General features: G+C 39.5%; 1 pseudogene; it reads right to left on the reverse strand.

Moving 5' to 3' along the window:
- Nucleotides 1–3,364: 3,364 nt before the first annotated feature.
- LOC127670581 (etoposide-induced protein 2.4-like) lies at nucleotides 3,365–4,480 on the reverse strand (annotated as a pseudogene).
- Nucleotides 4,481–20,697: the final 16,217 nt, after the last annotated feature.

Raw genomic sequence — 20,697 nt, forward strand, 5'->3', positions numbered from 1 at the left:
CTCCCAGAGGATAGACAAGCTAGGCTCCTGTCTGCAGGAATACCGGAGCCTCATTAATATGGTAAGGGTTGTGTGCATGCCCATGAGATCAATCCCTAGTTTGGTCTTTCACTGGTCAGCCATTCTTTCAGTCACTGGACCATTTTTTGCTTCCATCTCTTTTAGATATGCACAACTCTGGGAAAAAGGACTGGACCAGAACAGAAATTCCTACCATCACATAATAATCAAAACACCAAATAAACTAAACAAAGAAAGAAAATTAAAAGCAGTAATGGAGAAAGGTCAAGTCATTTATAAAAGCAGGCCTATCATAATTACACCAGACTTCTCACCTGAGAAGATGAAAGCTAGAAGATCCTAGACAGATCTCAGATAGACCCTAAGAGAACAAAAATGCCAGCCCAGACTACTATACCCAACAAAACTCTTAATCACGAAAGATGGAGGAACCAAGATATTATGTGATAAAACCAAATTTATACAATATCTTTCTACAAACCCAGCCCACAAAGGATAATAGATGGAAAACACCAAAACAAGGAGGGAAACTATACCCTAGAAAAAGCAAAAAAGTAATCTTCTTCCAACAAACCCAAAGTAAAGTAACCACACAAACATAAAAATAACATCAACATAAAAATTACAGGAAGCAACAATCACTATTTCTTAATATCTCTTAACATCAATGAACTCAATTCCCCAACAAAAAGACATAGACTAACAGAAATATATTTTAATGTAAATCTTCAATTTTATCAGGAAATGGTTGCAATTCCTATTGCAATTAATTGGTGGTGTTTTTATGTCTATCATTAATCTGTATTATTTTCCATGATAATCTTCAATTTTGACATAGTTTTCGATATATATCTTTAATTTCATCAGAGATATTTTCCATGAAAATATTCAATTTTATCAGAAAATGTTTATAATTTAACTTTCAATGAACTTAGAAATCATTTATGGCTACAATTTTATCTGTATAATTTTCCACAAAATAGTCAATTTTAACGTGTTTTTCTATATATTTTTTGAATTTTATCCATGTAGAAATTTTTCCATGTAAATCTTCAGGCTTATCAGAAACTGTTTATAATTCCACTTTTAATAAAATTAGAAATATTTTTATACCTACCATTTTATCTCTGTAATTTTCCACGATAATCTTCAATTTTAACATGTTATGTTATTTTTCTTTACAATTTTATCAGAAATATTTTCAACATAAGTCTTCAATTCTATCACAAAATGTTTCTATTTCCTTTTTCAATTAATTTAGTAATATTTATTATGTCTACCATTTTATTCTTATTTTCCATGAAAATTGTCAATTTTAGCGTGTTTTTCTATATATTTCATTTTTTCAGAAATATTTTCCATGTAAATCGTAAATTTTATCATAAAATGTTTTTACTTCCTTGTTCAATAAAGTCAGGAAGAAAGAAAGAAAGAAAGAAAGAAAGAAAGAAAGAAAGAAAGAAAGAAAGAAAGAAAGAAAGAAAGAAAGAAAGAAAGACAGAAAGACACGAAGACAGAAACAAAGACAGAAAGAAAAAGAAAGAAAGGCTGGGCAGCAACCCCACATCTCCAGGTCCTGCAAGAGGCAAGAGTGTGTTCCTGGAGGCCAGCTGGGAGAAGTCAGTGTGCTCTGGTGAATCCAGTGGGCCCCGGCAGGAGCCTTCAGGTGTCTGCTTTGGGATCTGAACTGCCACAGCACTAGCTCTCCAGAAAGTGCGGGAGTCCTGGTGTGCACTCAGAGACAGTCTGGGAGCACACAGCTTGCTCCAGTAGCATGGAGCTTAGGTTCCAGTCCTGAGGCCTCTGGCGGGAGCCCTCAGATCTCTCCGATTCTGGATCCAGATCAGCCTGGGAGGCAAACTCACATCTCCAGATCCTGCAAGATGAAAGAGGGGCTTCTGGAAGGCCGGCTGGGAGTAGTCAGTGTGCTCTGGTGAATCCAGCAGGCCCCAGAAGGAGCCTTCAGGTGTCTGCTTCGGGATCTGAACAGCCTGGGCAACAGCACCCTGTGTCCAGGCAGTGAAGGAGGTAAGCTGTGCACCAGAGGCCACCTGGGAAGGGGCAGCTTGCACTGGTGAGTCCAGCATTGACAAGACCAACTAACACCAGTGAGAACTAGATGGCAAAAGGCAAATGCAAGAATGTCACTAAAAGAAATCAAGGCAATATGGCAACATCTGAACCCAATTCTCCTTTAACAGCATGTCCTGGATACCCCATCACACCAGTAAATCAAGATTTGGATTTAAAATCACTGGTCATGATGCTGGTACAGACACACATGAAGGACATACTTAAAGAAATTCAGGAGAAAATGGATCAAAACGTAGAAGCCCTTGCTAGGGAAACACAAAAATCATTGAAAGAAATTCAGGAGAATACAAAAGCCAATAATGAGGAAACGCGAAAAACACTTAAAGAAATACAGGAGAACTTTGGTCAATAGGCTGAGGTCATGAAAGGGGAAACACAAAAATTTCTTAAAGAATTACAGGAAAGCACAAACAAGCAAGTGAAGGAGCTAAGCAAAACCATCCAGGATCTAAAATCAGAAGTAGAAACAACTAAGAAAACTCAAAGGGAGACAACTTTGGAGATAGAAAGCCTTGGGAAGAAATCAGGGTACATAGATGCAAATATCAATAACAGAATACAAGAGATAGAAGAAAGAATCTCAGATGCTGAAGATACCATAGAAACCATGGACTCAACAGTTAAAGAAAATATAAAATGCAAAAAGCTTGTAACCCAAAATATCCAGGAAATCCAGGACACAATGAGAAGACCAAACCTAAGGATTATAGGCATAGATGAGAGTGAAGATTTACAACTTAAAGGGCCAGCAAATATCCTCATCAAAATTATGGAAGAAAACTTCCCTAACCTAAAGAGAGAGATGCCCATGAATATACAAGAAGCCTACAGAACTCCAAACAGACTGGACCAGAACAGAAATACTTCCCATCACATAATAATCAAAACACCAAATGTACTAAACAAAGAAAGAATATTAAACGCAGTAAGAGAAAAAGGCCAAGTAACATATAAAGGAAGACCTATCAGAATCACAGCAGACTTTTCACCTGAGACTATGAAGGCTAGAAGATCCTGGGCAGATCTCATGCAGACTCTAAGGGAACACAAATGCCAGCCAAAACTACTATATCCAGCAAAATTCTCAATCACCATAGATGGAAAAACTAAGATATTTCATAACAAAACCAAGTTTACCCAATGTCTATCCACAAACCCAGCCCTACAAAGGATAAATTTGTAGACCTAGGGTGGTGGTGGAAATCCACATACTGGAGTCCGGAAGATTCCAATTCAAAGACAAGGGAATATGCACAAGGCCCTTCGCAGTGGGTCCTGCCTTCCATGGGAGGGGGAGGAAAACAGAAAAGAGCTGCCACATCCTCCCCAGTCCTACCCGCCCCTTTGACAGCAGGACTCAGTGGCCTGCGACAACTTTCAGTTTGGCAGGAGAAGGATGTGGTGAAGAGAATTTCTCTGCAGAGGATGAGCTGCTCAGAGCTGACTGCAAGTAGACGGTCTTGTGGAAAAGTCTGTTGCTTAAAAAGACCACCAAGGAGAAGAGGCGCAACTGGAAAAGATATGCTTTTCCAGGAGTCTTTGCTTCATTGGTGCTAATGATGAATAAAGGAAACAGGATAGAAAAGAGGCAGCCACTGATAATGTAGGAGGATTGCATTGCTGTGAGGAAAGCCAAGGGTAAGCCAAACCCAAAGTAGTAAGGCCAATTCCTTTCTATGTTTGACAGTCGCTGGTGCATTTCAATTCCTTTGTTGAACCAGCGGTACTCGAAGCAGTACAGCGAGTAGAGAAGAGACATGTGCAGCAGACTGACCAGCTGACCCACAAGATGGATGGGGAAGAGACTCACAAACATCCCCTGGATAAGGAAAAGTGCCTGTAGCAAAAGGTTGAAGAGCATGTCAGCAATTATCTTGTTGACACTGGGGAATGGATGAGGTTTCCTCCCTGATACTTCAAATGCCAAGTCAGCTATATCTTGGAATCAAATGGCATTCACAACTTTGCTAAGCACAAACAGGGGGAGCACCCATAGAGCACTGAAAATTGATGTGAGGAAGAATTCCAGCCATGACCAAACATCTCCATGTAGTGATGGATCACCAATAATCCGGGCTGTTACTGATTGAAGCACAGGAATAAACACTCGATAAAACAAGAGGAGACTGAAACAGAATACTCCACCGTTCCAAGCACAACACTGGAAAATTCTACTAACAATGGGTGGCTCACTCTCTTGCTTCCGTTCTACACTCTGGGGTCTCCTCTGGGCCAAGAGGCTACTTGCTCTTCTTCGATGCTGCTCCTCTGTCTTCTGCTGGATCCGAGCATCTAGCTTTGAGATGGTACAGATGCCCCAGATGGAGTCTTTGATTCCCCTGCCATTAAACATAAAGTGTGCCATTAAAGTTTCGGGCTTTGATCAGTGAATATTGTCTTAGCCATATTTCTTTTCTCCCCTCTTCCCTATTTATTCCTCAGCTTCTGTTCCAGAAACCCACTTCGTAATAGCTGCAGGCAGCTATGGAACCCAAGAGAGTGGCGCCCGGACGCGGGACTGGCTGGATTCCAGAAGATTACCTGAGGTGACCCTATCTTGGCGAAGCTTCGCGGAAAACGGAAAAAGGAAAAGATAGTATCCTGCATGGTGAGTTATAGGATACAGACTATGTGAGGCAGTATAGACCCAGTGCTGTACTCGCTTAGGGGGCAGACAGTGGAATATGGGGAAGGAATTTGGTAGGCATTTGCCCAAAGCTCGTAAGAGCTGATTTAGGCGAAAAAGAAAGGGGTTTTAAAAATAGGCATATGTCCACAGCCTCTAAGAGCTGTTTAAAGAGGAAAAAGGATGCAATTGCTTAACAAGCGCGCTTAACTTTCTGTGTATCTTTCCGTGTTTGTCCCAGTGCACCGACTGTTTGTCTATGTGTATGTTTATGTCCTCTCTGTGTTTTTGTGTGAATGACTGTTTCATGTTAAAAAGAAAAATTGGTAAGGATTTCATCTGCTGGTAACCTCTTGAGCCAGCCACAGTTTGTGTGGGGATTGATTTAAAGCCGGGCCGCAGCAGCGCAGCTCACTCACCCAAGAGGCAAGCATGGCTGGGGAAAAAGCTGCTCTTAAAAGCCCAGAAGCCTCAAGATTTGGGAAAACTTTGGTTTGGCTTGTGAAATTCATGTAGTTGCTTTATACTTGTTTCTAATTGGTTTTAATGGTATAAGGCTTTACATGTCTTGACTAAAGAGTTATAAATTAATTGGTTATTATGTAAAAGGTATAGTGTTATTAAGAAAAGGTTAGTTTAAAACTGGTGATTCAGTGTTGGAGCCATCTTAACTAGCTACACGTGGCCTAACGCAACTCATGCTTTGTTCTTGTTTATAATTGGATTTAAAGATATATTTTGCATGTCTTGACTATAGAGTATTGGCTTAAGTCACTGGACATGATTTAAAAGGTATAATGTTATTAATAAAAGTTAGGTTAAAGCTGGTAGTTTAGGGTAGTCGCCATTTTTAAACAACACGTGGCATGACGGTTAAAGCTGGTAGTTTAGGGTAGTCGCCATTTTTAAACAACACGTGGCATGACACAATCCAGGAAATACAGGCCTTTAAGATGCTCCTAAATTGGCATGGTGTTTCATGTGAATCTTGGCCTGGAGATTGGACTTAATGAAGATTAAGATTTAAAATAATGTCTCTTTAATAAGTTACACTGTCATACACTTGAACATAAGAACTGGCAGACAAATCTTGTGCTGTAAATATGTGTTTGCCATTGATTTTAAAGAAAATAGATTGCTTAAAATTGGGATTTGCTTCCAAAATTGCAATTGTACTCTAATATTGCAAGAAAACATTGAGTTACAATAAAAATCAGTGTGTCATTGGCTGCAGTTTTCAGTTTGCAGGCTCATAATTGTTAACATTTTGTAATTAAGATAATTTTGAGAGTGATACAGCTATGGGTTTTAGAGGCCCATTGCCACTTTTCCACAAGTTTATAGGCTACAATGGTAGGAGCAAAATTTAACCCTCCAAGATTAAAAAGGAGATCTCAGTGGAAATGTATTTGATATCAAGTAGGTTCCTTTGACCATGGAATTACAGGTTTCTTTTGTTTAATCCTCAAAACGTCCTTGCAGGTTTGGGTCTGGTCTTAGATAAAAGGCTCAGATCTAGTCCTTGCCAAGGACTAAAGGTGGATCCTAGGGCAGAAAAAAAAAGTTTTGTCTCTGTTTCAATACTAGAAGTTAGGATCTTAATATTCAGTGTATAATGTTCATGGAATGTTTGTTACAGGCCCTTGCTCCTAACTATGGACCTTTAGAATTTTTAGGTAAATGGCTTTCAAAAGTTGTTAAGATATATTAATTGGCTTTATCTTATATTTACCTCATTTTAAGCTTGCCACAGAAGGTCTTAAACCTCTGTTTTCAAGGTAGGAAACATGTGTTCCTTGCTTCAAGTAGCAATCAAATTTATTATCTATTATATGGCAAACATTTTTAGGCAAAATTAATAATTGTTATCCAAAAGATAATTTGTACTATCAGATCACATGTTTATTCCTTTGTTTCTCCCTGCTTCAACACAGATACCTGAATTGGGTGCTATAGCAGCTATTTTTAAGATGTTAAAAGTCAAGCTTTTAATAATAGTATATATATATATATATATAGCTCATGGTTTATAATTGCTTAAAATTGGTCCATTTTTAATACTGCTAATTCTTAATTTTTACAGTTTATGCAAATGTGATTCAAATTTCTAAGAACAAAGGATATGTTCTCTAAATGACTGTCCTTTAGGTATTTGAAATAATTTTATAGTTTGTACACATCAAATTATAAAGATTTGTTCTTGATGTCCTTAATTTCTACCTCTACCATGTAATGGTGTTAATCCTAGAGGACTTAGTTATTACAGATAAATGATACTCATATTTCTAATTTAGAAGATTAAAATATATGTACATGTGACTAATGATTCATTTTTAGTCTTTCTAGTTGCAACTGCTCTAACAGAAAAAACAACTAAAAATGCTATGTTTATTTTCTATACTTACATATTTATTGCCTATGTTATGGGTTATACTTTGTGTTCCAACTTAAATAAAACAATATCTTCTTAGAAGAGAGAAGAGAGGGGAAATTGTGTCCCTGTGCATATCATTTAAATTATGCTTGCATGTTTTTAAGAAAATTTTAAAATTTAGATGCCAAGAAACTCCTTGCTAAATGTATATGACATCTTGCAATTAGGCATATTGATGTCTAGGTGAAATGAAGGAATTCACTTATTGACATATGCCATGATCCTGATTTAATATTGGGGAAGAAGGCATGTCCCCTATGTTTTTTCCACAGAATGCTGCAGAAGATATGCTGACTGTGTGCTTGCTGATTGCCCAGACCATGGTAACATAAGAGCTATATTGGGTATATGTTCTTGACTTACCTTAATTGTCAAATGTCCCAGGTTAGATAAATTGCCTAGCTTCAAGCTTTTAGACTTTGTGGGACAGAACATGGAGACTGTTAAGCTAGCTTAGGAAAAATTAATCTAAAGAAGAGTTAAAATGACTCTTCTCCTTATTGTGTTCAGCTGACTCAACCATAGACTGGTCTAGAAATAATTCCAATATTGAAGATTCCAATTTTGAAGATGGCTAACGATCTTCAGCCAGCTGTGTTAATTTAACATATAGTCTCCATTTTTCCTGAGAAGTAACAGCATACCTCTTGATACACAAGGCTACCTCTCCCACCCCAGAGGCCAAGCTTTGGGTCCTTAAAGTTGTTAATTTGCAACTGAATTGGATACTTCGGTGACAAGTTAATCCTATTCCACCTTTAAATCTTGACCTTGTTTGTTAAGCAGACTGGCTGTCTCCACCCAGGCTCACCTGGATGGAGAGTTTGCATGTCTGTTAAAGACACTTGCAGACCCCCCTGGCTTCAAAACTTACACAAGTGGATCTCCAAAGAGGGAGTCACATAGAACTCAGATCTATGTGTGTTTGTTTATGAACAAACATCGGTACCAGTGAGACGTGCGAGGCAAAGCACCGCAAGGGGAGGTGAATTTCTGCTTCTGAGTCCCCAGGAAGTACACCTAATTGCATAGGGGTTAACGTCGAGAGGCTGTCCTTAAAATAATAAGGGAGCCTATTACCCCTCCTCTGAAAAAGACGTTATACAATATTTAAGAGGAATTACGGTCAATGCTTCCCCTCCTGGTTAAGGCCCGCCTTCTTATGAAGGATATTTATCCACTTGTTTTCTACCTCCTCGTGTTCTAATTAATAAAAAAAGGGAGGAATTGTACAGAGCCATATTGGGGCAGTCATGCACTTGGCCAGAGTTTGACTTTGGTCAAGGTTAACTTCTCCCAGATAGCCAGGATCCTGCTCCACCTAGGGCAGAGTGCTCGAAGTAAAGGTTAAGTTCATTGTTCCTCCAGGACTAGGAATTCCTGAATTAAGCAGGTGACCCACCCAGCTGCCAGAGCAGTCAAGACGAGGACCTCCAAGAGAAGCTAGACAACTTCCACCGGAACTCAGCCTGGAGTCTGGGGGGAAGGGTTTGCCAAAACTGTTAAAAGGTCTGGCGCCATTAAAGTTTCGGGCTTTGATCAGTGAATATTGTCTTAGCCATACTTCTTTTCGCCCCTCTTCCCTATTTATTCCTCAGCTTCTGTTCCAGAAACCCACTTTGTAATAGCTGCAGGCAGCTATAGAACCCAACAGGAAAACACCAATAAATGGAGGGAAACTTCACCCTGGAAAAAGCAAGATAGTAACCTTTCATCAAACCCAAAGGAAGTTAAACAATCAAATTTAAAAAATAACATCAAAAATGACAGGAAGTAACAATCACTATTCCTTAATATCTCTTAACATCAATGGACTCAATGCTCCAATAAAAAGACATAGACTAACCGATTGGATACGTAAACAGGACCCTACATTTTGCTGCATACAGGAAACACACCTCAGGGTCAAAGACAAACACTACCTTAGGGTAAAAGGCTGGAAGACAATTTTACAAGCCAATGGTCGCAGGAAACAAGCTGGAGTAGCCATTTTAATATCAGATAAAATTGACTTTCAACCCAAAGTTATCAAAAGAGACTCTGAGGGACACTTCTTGCTGGTCAAAGGAAAAATACAACAAGAAGAACTCTCAATCCTGAACATCTATGCTCCAAATGCAAGGGCACCCTCTTTCATAAAACAAACTTTATTAAAGCTCAAAGCACACATTGCACCTAACACAATAATTGTGGGTGACTTCAGCACTGCACTTTCCTCAATGGACCGATCAGGAAAACAGAAACTAAACAGGGACACGATGAAACTAAATGAAGCTTTGGACCAATTAGATTTAACAAATATATATAGAACATTCTATCCTAAAGCAAAAGAATATACCTTTTTCTCAGCACCTCATGGCACCTTCTCCAAAATCGACCATATAATTGGTCACAAGACAGATCTCAAGAAATATAAGAAGATCGAACTAATCCCATGCCTCCTATCAGATCACTATGGAGTAAAAGTGGTCTTCAATAGCAACAAAAACAACAGAAAACCCACATACACGTGGAAACTGAACAATATTCTACTCAATGATACCTTGGTCAAGGAAGAAATAAAGAAAGAAATTAAAGACTTTTTTTTTCTGTACATTTAGTGTTTTATTTTTTTTTAATTTTTTTATTCGATATAATTTATTTACATTTCAAATGATTTCCCCTTTTCTAGCCCCACCACTCCCCGATAGTCCCGAAAGCCCCCTTCTCTTCCCCTGTCCTCCCTCCCACCCCTTCCCACTTCCCCGTTCTGGTTTTGCTGAGTACTGTTTCACTGAGTCTTTCCAGAACCAGGGGCCACTCCTCCTTTCTTCTTGTATCTCATTTGATGTGTGGATTATGTTTTGGGTATTCCAGTTTTCTAGGTTAATAACCACTTATTAGTGAGTGCATACCATGATTCACCTTTTGAGTCTGGGTTACCTCACTTAGTATGATGTTCTCTAGTTCCATCCATTTGCCTAAGAATTTCATGAATTCATTGTTTCTAATGGCTGAATAGTACTCCATTGTGTAGATATACCACATTTTTTGCATCCACTCTTCTGTTGAGGGATACCTGGGTTCTTTCCAGCATCTGGCAATTATAAATAGGGCTGCTATGAACATAGTAGAGCATGTATTCTTATTACATGGTGGGGAATCCTCTGGATATATGCCCAGGAGTGGTATAGCAGGATCTTCTGGAAGTGAGGTGCCCAGTTTTCGGAGGAACCGCCAGACTGATTTCCAGAGTGGTTGTACCAATTTGCAACCCCACCAGCAGTGGAGGAGTGTTCCTCTTTCTCCACACCCTCTCCAACACGTGCTGTCTCCTGAATTTTTAATCTTAGCCATTCTGACTGGTGTAAGATGAAATCTTAGGGTTGTTTTGATTTGCATTTCCCTAATGACTAATGAAGTTGAGCATTTTTTAAGATGCTTCTCTGCCATCCGAATTTCTTCAGGTGAGAATTCTTTGTTTAACTCTGTACCCCATTTTTTAATAGGGTTGTTCGGTTTTCTGGAGTCAAAAAACCCAGGATAGCTAAAACTACTCTCAGCAACAAAAGAAAATCTGGGGGAATTAGTATCCCTGACCTCAAGCAATACTACAGAGCAATAGTGTTAAAAACTGCATGGTATTGGTACAGTGACAGGCAGGAGGATCAATGGAACAGGATTGAAGATCCAGAAATGAACCCACACACCTATGGCCACTTGATCCTCGACAAAGAGGCTGGAAACATCCAATGGAAAAAAGATAGCCTTTTCAACAAATGGTGCTGGTTCAACTGGAGGTCAGCATGCAGAAGAATGCAAATTGATCCATCCTTGTCTCCTTGTACTAAGCTCAAATCCAAATGGATCAAGGACCTCCACATAAAGCCAGACACTCTGAAGCTAATAGAAAAGAAACTGGGGAAGACCCTTGAGGACATCGGTACAGGGAGAAAGTTTCTGAACAGAACACCAATAGCGTATGCTCTAAGAGTAAGAATTGGCAAATGGGACCTCATAAGGTTACAGAGTTTCTGTAAGGCAAAGGACACCATCAAGAGGACAGATCGGCAACCAACAAATTGGGAAAAGATCTTCACCAACCCTACATCAGATAGAGGGCTAATATCCAATATATATAAAGACTTTTTAGAATATAATGAAAATGAAGACACAACACACCCAAATCTATGGGACACAATGAAAGCAGTGCTAAGAGGAAAACTCATAGCCCTGATTCCCTCCAAAAAGAAAATGGAGAGAGCATACATTACCAGCTTAATGACACACCTGAAAGCCCTGGAACAAAAAGAAGCTATTTCACCCAGGAGGAGTAGAAGGCAGGAAATCGTCAAACTCAGGGCTGAAATCAATCAATTGGAAACAAAGAGAACCATACAAAGAATCAAAAAAACCAGGAGCTGGTTCTTTGAGAAAATCAACAAGATAGATAAACCCTTTGCCAGACTAACCAAAGGACACAGAGACAGTATCCAAATTAACAAACTTAGAAATGAAAAGGGAGATATAACAGAAACTGAGGAAATTCAAAAAATCATTAGATCCTACTACCAAAGCCTATACTCAACACAACTGGAGAATCTGGAGGAAATGGACAGTTTCCTAGACAGATATCCAACACCAAAACTAAATCAGGATCAAATAGATCAACTAAACAGTCCCATAACACCTGAAGAAATAAAAAGTGTCATAGAAAGTCTCCCAACCAAAAAAAGCATGGGACCAGATGGCTTCAGTGCAGAGTTCTATCAGACCTTCATAGAAAACCTAACACCAATACTCTTCAAACTATTCCACAAAATAGAAACAGAAGGAACTCTACCCAACTCGTTCTATGAAGCCACAATTACTCTGATACCAAAACCACACAAAGATCCAACAAAGAAAGAGAACTTCAGACCAATTTCTCTTATGAATATTGATGCAAAAATACTTAATAAAATTCTTCTAACCGAATCCAAGAACACATCAAAACGATCATCCACCATGATCAAGTAGGCTTCATCCCAGGGATGCAGGGATGGTTCAATATAAGGAAAACCATCAATGCAATGCACTACATAAACAAACTCAAGAAAAAAAACCTCGTGGTCATTTCATTAGATGCTGAAAAAGCATTTGACAAAATTCAGCATCCTTTCATGATAAAAGTGTTGGAAAGAACAGAAATTCAAGGACCATCCCTAAACATAGTAAAAGCAATATACAGAAAACCAGTAGCCAACATCAAACTGAATGGAGAGAAACTTGAAGCAATCCCACTAAAATCAGGGTCTAGACAAGGCTGTCCTCTCTCTCCATATCTTTTCAATATAGTACTTGAAGTTCTTGCTAGAGCAATTAGACAACATAAGGATGTCAAGGGGATACAAATTGGAAAGGAAGAAGTCAAATTATCACTATTTGCAGATGACATGGTAGTCTACTTAAGTGACCCAAAAACTTCCACCAGAGAACTCCTACAGCTGATAAACAACTTCAGCAAAGTGGTTGGTTATAAAATCAACTCAAGCAAATCAGTTGCCTTCCTATACTCAAAGGATAAGCAGGCTGAGAAAGAAGTTAGAGAAATGACACCCTTCAAAATAGCCACAAACAATATAAAGTATCTTGGTGTGACTCTAACAAAACAAGTGAAAGATCTATATGACAAGAACTTCAGGTCTCTGAAGAAGGAAATCGCAGAAGACCTCAGAAAATGGAAAAATCTGCCATGCTTGTGGATTGGCAGGATTAATATAGTTAAAATGGCCATCTTGCCAAAAGCAATCTATAGATTCAATGCAATCCCCATCAAAATCCCAACTCAGTTCTTCACAGAGTTAGAAAAAGCAATTCTCAAATTCATCTGGAATAACAAGAAACCCAGGATAGCTAAAACTATTCTCAACAACAAAAGAAATTCTGAGGGAATCAGTATTCCTGACTTCAAGCAATACTACAGAGCAATAGTGTTAAAAACTGCATGGTCTTCGACAAAGGGGCTGAAAGCATCCAGCAGAAAAAAGATAGTCTTTTCAACAAATGGTGCTGGTTCAATTGGAGGTCAGCATGCAGAAGAATGCGCATTGATCCATTCTTATCTCCTTGTACCAAGCTCAACTCCAAATGGATCAAGGAGCTCCACATAAAACCTGACACACTGAAACTAATTGAAAAAAAAACTGGGGAAGACCTTGGAGGACATGGGCACAGTGGAAAAGTTCCTGAATAGAACACCAATAGCTTATACTCTAAGATCAAGAATTGACAAATGGGACCTCATAAAACTACAAAGTTTCTGTAAGGCAAAGGATACCGTCAAAAGGACAAAATGTCAACCAACAGATTGGGAAAGAATCTTCACCAACCCTAAATCCGACAGAGGGCTAATATCTAATAAATACAAAGAACTCAAGAAAGTAGAACCCAGAGATCCAAATAACCCCATTAAAAAGTGGGGTACGAAGCTAAACAAAGAATTTTCACATGAAGAACTTCCGGAGAGCTGAGAAACACCTTAAGAAATGTTCAACATCATTAATCATTAGGGAAATGCAAATCAAATCAACCCTGAGATTTTACCTCACACCAGTCAGAATGGCTAAAGTCAAAAACTCAGGAGACAGCAAGTGTTGGGGAGGATGTGGAGAAAGAGGAACATTCCTCCACTGCTGGTGGGATTGCAAGATGGTGCAACCACTCTGGAAATCGGTCTGGCGGTTCCTCAGAACACTGGGAATGTCACTTCCTGAGGACCCTGTTATACCACTACTGGGCATATATCCAGAGGATTCTTCAGCATGCAATAAGGACACATGCTCCACTATGTTCATAGCAGCCCTATTTGTAGTAGCCAGAAGCTGGAAAGAACCTAGATGTCTTTCAATGGAGGAATGGATACAAAAATGTGGTATATTTACACAATGGATTGCTATTCAGTCATTAGAAACAATGAATTCATGAAATTCTTAGACAAATGGACAGAGCTGGAGAACATCATACTAAGTGAGGTAACCGAGTCTCAAAAGATCAATCATGGTATGTACTCACTGATAAGTGGATATTAGCCTAGAAACTTTGAATACCCAGGACATAATCCACAAATTAAATGATGTCCAAAAAGAATGGAGGAGTGGTCCCTGGTTCTGGAAAGACTCAGTGCAAGAGTATAGGGGAATTCTAGAACAGGGAAGTGGGAAGGGGTGGATGGAAGAATAGGGGGACGGAAGAGGGCGTATGGGACTTGCAGGGAGTGGGGGTCCCAGAAAAGGGGAAATCATTTGCAATGTAAATTAAAAAAAAGGTTAAAAAAAACTGCATGGTATTGGCACAGTGACAGACAAGTGGACCAATGGAATAGAGTTGAAGATCCAGAAATGAATCCACACACCTATGGTCACTTGATCTTCAGCAAAGGAAACAAAAACATCCAGTGGAAAAAGATAGCCTTTTCACCAAATGGTGCTGGTTCAATTGGAGGTCAGTTTGCAGAAGAATGCGAACTGATCCATTCTGATCTCCATGTACTAAACTTCAATCCAAGTGGATCAAGGACCTCCATGTAAAACCAGACACACTGAAACTAAAAGAAAAGAAACTGGGGAAGACCCTTGAGGACATGGGCACAGGGGAAAAGTTCCTGAACAGATCACTAATAGCTTATGCTTTAAGATCAAGAATTGACAAATGGGACCTCATAAAATTACAAAGTTTCTGTAAGGCAAAGGACACTGTTAAAAGGACAAAACGGCAACCAACAAATTGGGAAAGGATATTCACCAACCCCACATCTGATAGAGGGCTAATATCCAATATATACAAAGAACTCAAGAAGTTAGACCCCAGGGAATCAAATAACCCTATTAAAAAATGGGGTACAGATCTTAACAAAGAATTTTCACCTGAAAAAATTCGGATGGCTGAGAGGCACCTTAAGAAGTGCTCAACATCATTAGTCATTAGGGAAATGCAGATCAAAACAACCCTGAGATTTCACCTTACACCAGTCAGAATGGCTAAGGTCAAAAACGCAGGAGACAGTAGGTGTGGGCGAGGATGTGGAGATAGAGGAACACTCCTCCACTGATGGTGGGGCTGGAAGATGGTACAACCACTGTGGAAATCAGTCTGGAGGTTCCTCAGAAAACTGGACATGAGACTTCCAGAGGACCCTGCTATACCTCTCCTGGGCATATACCCAAAGGATTCCCCGGCATGCAATAAAGACACGTGCTCCATTATGCTCATAGCAGCCTTATTTATAATAGCCAGAAGCTGAAAAGAACCCAGATGACCCTCAAAGGAGGAATGGATTCAGAAAATGTTGTATATTTACACAATGGAATACTACTCAGCAATTAGAAACAATGAATTCACAAAATTTTTAGGCAAATGGTTGGATCTGGAAAATATCATCCTAAGTGAGGTAACCCAATCACAAAAGAATACACATGGAATGCAATCTCTGATAAGTGGATATTAATTAGCCCAGAAGCCCTGAATAGCCAAGGCACAAATTGCATAACAAATGACTCCCATGAAGAAGTATGGAGAGGGACCTGATCCTGGAAAGGATTGATCTAACATTGGAAGGGAATACAAGGACAGAGAAAAAGGAGGGAGGTGATTGGAGAAGGGATGGAGAGAAGAAGTTTTATGGGACATATGGGGAGGGGGGATCCGGGAAAGGGGAAATCATTTGGAATGTAAACAAGGAATATAGAAAATAAAAATATTAAATTAGAAAATAGAAAAAAAGAAAAAGAATAAATGAATGAATGAATGAATGAAATAATTTTTGTGTTTCCTCTTTAAGGTCTTCTACCTGTTTGTCTGTGTTCTCTTGGATTTCTTTAAAGGAGTTATTTATGTCCTCCTTAAAGTCCTCTATCATCATCATGAGATGTGATATTAAATCAGAGTCTTCCTTTTCTGGTGTGTTGGGGAAGCCAGGGCTTGCTGTGGTGGGAGAACTGTGCTCTGATGATGCCAAGTAGCCTTGGTTTCTGTTGCTTGTGTTCCTGCACTTGCTTTTCACCATCTGGTTATCTCTCTTGTTAGCTGGTCTTGCTGTCTTTGACTGTGGCTTGTTTGTCTTGCAAGCCTGTGTGTCAGTACTCCTGGGAAACAAGTTCTCTCTACAAGGAATTTAGGTATAGTGAGCTGTGGTATAGGGTCAGCTCTGTTTTGGTAGGTGTGTAGGCACTCCTGGGGGACCACCTCTTTCCTGGTGGTATTTGTGTATATATCTCTGTGACCCAGGATCAGCTCTGGACACAGAAGGAAATCAGAAGCCTCCTGTCCCAGGCAACCCCTCTCTTCCTGTGCACTGAGTGTTCTGGGCAGGTTCCTCTAAGCAGCAGGAGTGTTCCTACTTGGACTCATCGGCCTTCCCAAGCTCCTTGTGACCACCTGGGTATGGAGCACTGTGTCAGGAGGTCTATTTTCTGTACGACCTGCATATTAAGTGCTGTGACAGAAGATTGTCTCCAGCCACAGACAGAAACTGGAAGTCTCCCATCGCAGGGCACTCCTGGGTTCTTTTTTTTCCCAATATTATAACACATATTATTCTCAATTTCAAAAATAATGAGAATAAAATTCTGAATAAGAAAAAAGTAATTCATTTTTATTAGATATATTCTTTATTTACATTTCAAATGTCCACTTTTCTGGTTGCCCTCCCTGAAAATCACAGGACTTATCTCCCCTCCACCTGTTTCCCAATAAACCCTCTCCAACTTCCCTTTCCTGGTATTTCCCTACACTGCAGCATCAGCCTTCCCAGGACACAGAACCTCTCCTCACTTTGATGTCCAACAAGGACATCCTCTGCTACCTATGCATCTGGAGCCATGGGTAACTCCAGTATCCTGAGATTTCAACACACTGCAGTCAAAATTGCTAAGATCAAAGCCTCAGGAGGCAGCAGGTTCTGGTAAGGATGTGGAGAAAGAGGAAGACTCCTCCACTACTGGTGGGATTGCAAGCTGGCTCAAGTGCTCTGGAAATCAGTTTGGCAGTTCCTCAGAAAATTGGGTATAATACTACTGGAGGACCTTCCTATACTACTCCAGGGCATATACCCAGAAGATTCTCCAGCATGTAATAAGGACACATGCTCCACTATGTTGATAGCAGTCCTATTTATAATAGTCAGAAGCTGGAAAGATCCCAGATGTCCCTCAACAGAGGAATGGATATAGAAAATGTGGAATAGTTACACAATGGAATACTACTCAGCTATTAAAACAATGAATTTATGAAATTATTAGACAATTGGGTAGAAATGCAAAATATCATCCTGAGTTAGGTAACCCAATCACAAAGGAACACATATGGTAGGCACTCAATGATAAATGGATATTAGCTCAAAAGCTTGACATACTCAAGGCACAATTCACCCCTGGGTTCTTGTGGCCCAAACATTGTTTCTTAAATCTCTTTAACTGCAACTGAAACAGTACTACAGTTACTAGTTTGAAGGAGGAGTATCTAGGATACTATGCACCTTTACAATGACTGATAGAGAGCAATTGTCATGGATAGAGTTAGAGGAAAGAAAGAGCTTCTTGAAGAAGGAATACAGACAAATTTCATGGTGTGAAAATCCTGCACTCCAGACTCCCTCCCATGCACAGAGACAGCTTGATTTCCAGGGTCTCTGTCACAACCAGGCACACAGGACGGACAGGATGCAGGCAGAAAAGCAAGGCCAGTTTATACCTGAGTTAACCAGATGGCAAAAGACAAGTCCAAGAACATAACCAACAGAAACTGATGCCACTTGACACAATCAGAACCTATCTCTCCCACCACAGAAAATCCTGGATATTCAAACACACCTGAAAATCAAAACTCCAACCTAAAATCCCATCACATGAAGATGATAGAGGACTTTAAGGGGGACATAAATAACTCACCTAAGGAAAAACAAGAGAACACAGGTAAACAGGGAGAAGCATTTAAAGAGGAGACACATAAATCCCTTAAAGAAATACAAGAAAACACAAACCAACAAGCGAAGGAATTCAACAAAACCATACAGGATCCAAAATTAGAAACAGAAACAAAAAAGAAATCACAAAGGAAACCCTGGAGATGGAAAACCTAGCAAGCATCATGAAAAGAATACAAGAAATAGAAGAGAGAATCTCAGCCATAGAAGATGCCATAAAAGATAGTGATACAACAGTCAAAGAAAATACAAAGCAGGAAAAGTTTCTAACACAAAGCATCCAGGAAATCAAGTAAACAATAAATAGACCAATCCTAAAAGTAATAGAAATAGAAGAGAGCAAAGATTCCCAGCTCTAAGGACAAGAGATATCTTCAACAAAATCATGCAAGAAACCTTCCCCAATCTAAAGAAGATAGCCATAAATGTAGAAGAACTGTACAGAACACCAAACAGATTGATCCAGAAAAGAAAGTCCTCCTGTTACATAATAATCAAAACACTAAATGCACAGAACAAAGAAAGAATGTTAAAGGTGTAAGAGGAAAAGGCCAAGTAGCATATAAAGGCATACCTATCAGAATTAAACCAGACTTCTCAACAGAGACTCTAAAAGCCCCTGGACATACGTCATGCAGACCCTAAGAGAATACAAATGTCAGCTGAGGCTACTAAACCCAGGAAAACTATCAATCATCATTGATGGAGAAACTAAGATATTGCATAACAAAACCAAATTTAAGCAATATTTATCTACCAATTTAGCACTACAGAATATTTTCGAAGGGAAATTCCAACACAAAGAGGGTATCTATACCCAAGAAAACAGAAGAAATTAATCATCTCACAACAAACCCAAAAGAAGAGAAACACATATACACTCGCACGCGCGCACACACACACACACACATGTACATGCACACACGCATACACACACATGCAATACCACTTCTAACAACAAAAAATCAGGAACCAACAATCACTGGTCTTTAACATCCTTCAGCGTCAATGGACTCAAGTCCCCCAATAAAAAGACAGCCTAATAGACTGAATATGTAAGTAGGATCCATCATTTTGCTGCATATTAGAAGCATACCACAACAACAAAGACAACACCTACCTCAGAGTAAAAGATTGGAAAAAGTTTTCCAAGCAAATGGTCCCAAGAAACAAGCTGGATTGGCCTTTCTAATATCCAATAAAATAGACTTTCAACCAAAAGTTATCAAAAGAGATGGGAAGGACACTTCATACTCATCAAAGGGAAAATATACTAGGATGAAGTCTCAATTCTGAAGGACTGTGCTCAAAGCACAAGGATAACCATATTCATAAAAAAACTTTACTAAATCTCAAAACACACACTGAATCTCACTTAATAATAGTGGGAGATTTCTTTTTTATTGATATATTTTTATTTACATTTCAAATGATTTCCCCCTTTCTGGGTCCCCACTCCCCACAAGTCCCATAAGACATCTTCCCTCACCCTGTTCCTCCATCTACCCCTTCCCGCTTCCCTGTTCTGGAATTCCCCTATACTCTTGCACTGAGTCTTTCTAGAACCAGGGACCACTCCTCCATTCTCTTTGGACATCATTTAATATGTGGATTATGTCTTGGGTATTCAAAGTTTCTAGGCTAATATCCACTTATCAGTGAGTGCATACCATGATTGATCTTTTGAGACTGGGTTACCTCACTTAGTATGATGTTCTCCAGCTCCATCCATTTGTCTACGAATTTCATGAACTCATTGTTTCTAATGGCCGAATAGTACTCCATTGTGTAAATATACCACATTTTTTTTGTATCCATTCCTCCATTGAAGGACACCTGGGTTCTTTCCAGATTCTGGCTACTACAAATAGGGCTGCTATGAACATACTGGAGCATGTGTCCTTATTGCATGCTGAAGAATCCTCTGGATATATGCCCAGGAGTGGTATAACCGGGTCCTCAGGAAGTGTCATACCCAGTTTTCTGAGGAACCTCCAGACTGATTTCCAAAGTGGTTACACCATTTTGCAATCCCACCAGCAGTGGAGGAGTGTTCCTCTTTCTCCACATCCTCGCCAACACCTGCTGTCTCCTGAGTTTTTGACCTTAGCCATTCTGACTGGTATGAGGTGAAATCTCAGGGTTGTTTTGATTTGCATTTCCCTAATGATTAATGATGTTGAACATTTCTTTTTTTTTTATTCGATATAATTTATTTACATTTCAAATGATTTCCCCTTTTCTAGCCCCCACTCCCCGAAAGTCCCTTAAGTCCCCTTCTCTTTCCCTGTCCTCCCACCCACCCCTTCCCACTTCCCCGTTCTGGTTTTGCCGAATACTGTTTCACTGAGTCTTTCCAGAACCAGGGGCCAGTCCTCCTTTCTCCTTGTACCTCATTTGATGTGTGGATTATGTTTTGGGTATTCCAGTTTTCTAGGTTAATAACCACTTATTAGTGAGTGCATACCATGATTCACCTTTTGAGTCTGGGTTACCTCACTTAGTATGATGTTCTCTAGCTCCATCCATTTGCCTAAGAATTTCATGAATTCATTGTTTCTAATGGCTGAATAGTACTCCATT

Source organism: Apodemus sylvaticus, chromosome 20 (genome assembly GCF_947179515.1).
Source record: "Apodemus sylvaticus chromosome 20, mApoSyl1.1, whole genome shotgun sequence".
In the NCBI taxonomy this organism is placed as follows: Eukaryota; Metazoa; Chordata; class Mammalia; order Rodentia; family Muridae; genus Apodemus; species Apodemus sylvaticus.